Genomic DNA, 4,995 nt, shown 5'->3' on the forward strand with positions numbered 1-4,995 from the left:
TGTGGATATTGTGGACGAGTTCTTCTGCGTCATCACGTTCTATTAATTCTACAGCTTCAGTTTAGGAACTTTCAGCTTAGTAACACATACAGCTGTTCCCTCACCACAGTGCAACAGTGAAAAGGGACCCCTTTGAAACAGTGTCACGTTCCGAACGTTGTTTAAGTGACAGTGTATTGTGGTATTTAAAAAATTCATATCATAACAAAAATAAACACCGGTATTCGGTATGAACCGGTATACCGCCCAGCACTAATTTTGGTCCTAATTGACCCTAACTATGAGTGTTAGTTATAGCTTTAACACACCAATTATAATATCTAATACTAGATTTTGAGCTAATTAGCAGTACAGGCTCCATATTTTAGAGATGTTTTGGGGAGCTGAACAACAAGTTTGTCGAGGTGTTTGAAATGACTGTACTTACTGCTACTTTGGAGAGCATTGAGATCATGTTGTTCCACGGATCGATGGATGAATAGATGAAGAAGAGATGATCAGATTCCACCAGGCAGGAAGGCATCCACATTCACAAAATAAAACACAGAGAGACAAAATGAGACAAAGAAATAACAGCTGAAGTACATTAAGAGGTTTTCATCTGTAGCTGTTGGTCTGCGTCTGCGACTCACTAAGAGCTTCAACAAAGCCATTGGCTCTGGCTGCTCAACACCAGCTGTCAATCCAACCAATGAGAACAATGTATGGATGGGCGATATGGCCAAAAACAAATAATCTCTCTGTATTTTTTACATTTTATATTTGGATAAAAAAAAAATTATATATATATATATATATATATAATTTTTATTTTATTTTTTTACACATCCTGCGCAATGTTGTCCAATGGAACAATGTTTATATTAAAGGCAATGAAAACAAACATAGTGAAATTAGGCTATGCTATCCATTACATGCAATAAAGGGGTTTCAATCACATTACATTCTAACAATGTAACATTACGATCTAAAAACAAATATAATGCTTTTTCAAGCAGATGTTCAATTCATTAAACTACAAACGAAAGTAAATGAACAAGAGCACAGATTAATTGCATTATATTTTGATTACCCCATTGCTGCTATCTGCTGTCATAAAATACACTTACTTGTAGGTTTAGAATTCTACATATGATACATTTATTGCGCTCTTATTCTATGGACCTTTTTCACAATTCCGGCTTTCTCAGCAGCGGAAGTCGTCATAGTTGGGTTAACTTGAAGAACAGTGAATGGGAGAGTACCACAAATATATTTTTTGCATTCCCAATTGCTCAAATAGCAAAAGAAAAAACTCCACGATAGTGTTTTCATGACTTTCAATAAAACGAAAAAAAGTCAGAAGAGAGAAAGATGTCAAATTGACCATCCCTCCCATAGACGCTGCATTAGAAACACCCTCACATTAGCGTTAACTGTTTTTTTGTAATTGGATGCAAAGGTGATAATACAAAGAATAGTGTTATAAATGTACATACATATATACACATTTAAAAAAAATACAAATATGGAAAACTTTCGAGGATTTACGATGCTGATGACCGTTAAACGCGTCCTCACAGTCTCGTGAAAAGGGTCCATTGCGCTTCGTCTTTTTGACGCGCATGCGTTCACTGAAGTCTGTGAAGTTTAGTGGAGAATCGCATGCAGAACGCTCCAAAATGGACAGCAAAATGGAAATATTTCCATGACTTTCTAACATTTACAGAAGGAGAACATACCTGTGAAATGTAAGTTCATTGAGGAAAACAGCACATCTCAAATGCATTAAGCAGGGCGAGTATCCTATCTGTCAGCAGCACGTGTCTGTCAAGAGCATCTGATAGGGGAACCGCTTTAAACCATACGTGTTAACTAGGCTAAACTATCTTAAAAGTTATTTTAAAGCCTGCTATAATTCAGATGCGTATATCATATCATATGATATTGCCTATTAAAAATATATCGATATATTGTACAAACTCGATATACCGCCCAGCCCTAGCACAAAGGCCTTGTTTATATCTGATATTAACATCCATCTCAGGTGATCCAAACACACGTGTTCAATCAAACCACATTCAAATGGTCACATTACTACCAGGTGTGAATGGCCAATAAGATATAGACATACTTTAAGAAAGAAACACATCTGTGGAAGATTCTGTAAATATCGGTCTATTTTAGTCCCAATACCAAAAATGTACAGCCTGTAGTGTTTTCCTAATGCTGCGCAACCAAACCACTTCTCTAAACATACAGAATTACAGGAAGGCCAGAAATGGAGCTTTACAGTGCACAGGCTGCCAGTAAAACGGACTTAATTGAAAAATCCTCTCACTGAATAAATCAGGCCTTTTCTTTCTGCTGAAACAGCAAATCATCAAATGCACTGATCTGTGACTGCAGCACATAAAAACCCAACTCATTTGACTATCAAAACCTTCATGTTATTCTGCTGAACACGTGCAGCTTGACAGACACAAGTCTGTGATGATGATGCAGAAAGTCTGCTGCAACGAACAGTAAAAGGCTATCAAATTAGCTCAGATGACTTATGCATTATATTCAAGGTCTTCTGAAGTCATAAGTCAGCTTTATGTGAGGAACAGACCAACATTTATATTGAAAGTAAGTAGTTATTCAGCGCTAATCACATTTTCATACAATTTGCAAATACAGACTTGGCGCAGACAGAACCACTGAATCCAGTCATTGAAAAAAAAACATGGAATCTAGGCTACTGTATAAGACGGAATATTACACATTTTATGATTATTAAACCACAAAAGACTGAAGTATGTGTGATTTTTTTCAGTCAAAATAAAGCAAAAATTCAACTTTTTATTCATCATGTAAATGCTTCATCATACCGGTCTGATTCTGCCAAGTCAGACAAAAGTTTCCTTTTCAGGTGAACGATCCCTTTAAGATGAACTATTGCCTTTATTTTGTGTGTCTGAGAAATTTTGCCCTCTCTTACTCTATTTTCACCACCCACACAATGGATAAGCAATGCTCTGTCTTGAAACTACAAATGAAAGTTATGAATACCCTGCACAACTTCCTGCTGATGTTATCACTGGGTATTCTTCTAGAAGGCAGGTGTGAGGTGTGAACACACGAGTACACGCAGAAGTCGTCTGAAAAGGAAAGCTGAGGTTCCTTCAGTAGGCTAAATGTTCCTTCTTCCAGGCTAAAAGCCTGTCAAAGACGAGATGCTCAGTATATCTAAAAAGGAACATCTCAATGAACCAATACGGTAAATGCTCTGATGCAAATTTGGATGGTCTCAACCACACACACACCAGCAAAAACTACCCCAGACCACCATGAGGAACGAGCCGAAGACCCAAAAAAGCACAAATGGATTTCCCCGGGGTGAAGCATCAACAGAAATAGTCCACAAGGATTCACACAAGCAAAAATCAAAACATGCCAGGGCTTTCACACATATAATGTATGACCTCAAAGTCACATTCTGGGTCACTCACTGATGTGGGTTATGATGGGATAGACGGATGCCTTCATCCAGTATATGACTATGAATGCAAAGGCTTAATCAAGACGTGCCAAGTTTCACTGTGTGTCAAGCAGCTTGGACATTCTGCAAAATCCTTCTTGTTCATTCCATAGAATAGATAAGGGTAACAGGTTTGAAACATCATGAGGGTGAGAAAATTATGACAGAACTTTTATTTTTGGGTCATCCATTCCTTTAAGGATTTTTTAGATGACACTTGACCAAAACCATTACCGTGCAGAGATCTAAAGGCAAGATGAGAGCTTGAGAGTGACTGCTGTCCTGAAACAACGACAGTTTTGTATGTGGCTCAACTGCCGGAAGAGATGTGGTAGCCTAAACCTAAAGCAGTAAAGAAAGACAGACAGAAAGGCAAAGCAATAAAAAGGAGTAAATGAGATGCAGCGATGCCCATTTTTTACATGACACATTTTCAACGAGTAATTCACAGGATATGACTGACTCACAAGTCAAGACAGTCCAAAATGAACTGCAAACCACACAATTCAAAAAATGCTAGTGGAGTGACTCTCCGAGCAGCTCTGGAGATGAACTTTATGTGTTCTTGTCCTCATATAGTGAGACGGCAGACGCTGAAACCATGCTTTAGTATACTGCGCTTTAAAGGGATCATATGATGTTGCTAAAAAGAACATTATTTTGTGTATTTGGTGTAATGAAATGTGTTTATGCGGTTTAAGGTTCAAAAAACACATTATTTTCCACATACTGTACATTATTGTTTCTCCTCTATGCCCCGCCTTTCTGAAAGCGTCGATTTTTACAAAGCTCATCATCTGAAAAGCAAGCTGTGTTGTGATTGGCCAGCTATCCAGTGCGTTATGATTGGCCGAATACCTCAAGCGTGAGACGGAAATGTTACGCCCCTTGCCACATTGTGATGATGCCCTGTCAGGCCGGAGCGATGATTCAAAAACATGAAAACCCATTATAAACAAGGCATTCGTTGCATCCAGTGGGGACAAAATTATGGATTATAATGACTTATACTGTCTTTTTACGCATTGTGTTGCATCGCGCCGCGTAAACATAAAACCATGTCTGCATTTGTGATCGGAGAAATGACAAACAACAAGCCCTACTCTACACTGCCCAAAAAACTTGCTTTAAATATAAAAAATATAAAAACTCTTTAAATATAAAAAACGTACTTACAGTCTGTGAGTCAGAACAGCCGGCATTGTAGTCTACTCTCCCAGGATCAGGAAACAGTCCTCCATAAAATGTGCTGCACACATCTGAATATTTGGGTTGAAGTGTTCTGGAACAGTGTTGTAAATACAACTTAACCATTGATTTCTAGTCGTGTCCATTTTTGGAAAGCCATTTTTCGTTCGCTTTCACAACGAAACACACGGCGGCCTAGAGTGAGCAGAGGCTGGGGGCTTGAGAACGGCGCGGCCGGCGGATTCGACGAAGGAGGCTTGCGGCAACCACATGTGACGACCCCGGGCTGGACTCCGCTTCGTCCA

At 38.8% G+C, this 4,995-nt stretch overlaps 1 pseudogene; it reads right to left on the reverse strand.

Moving 5' to 3' along the window:
- The window catches only part of LOC107550090 (septin-7-like), a 46,894-nt pseudogene extending 46,425 nt beyond the window's left edge, over window positions 1–469 (reverse strand).
- Window positions 470–4,995: the final 4,526 nt, after the last annotated feature.

Source organism: Sinocyclocheilus grahami, unplaced genomic scaffold (assembly GCF_001515645.1).
Source record: "Sinocyclocheilus grahami isolate Dianchi unplaced genomic scaffold, SAMN03320097.WGS_v1.1 scaffold387.1, whole genome shotgun sequence".
Taxonomy (NCBI): Eukaryota; Metazoa; Chordata; class Actinopteri; order Cypriniformes; family Cyprinidae; genus Sinocyclocheilus; species Sinocyclocheilus grahami.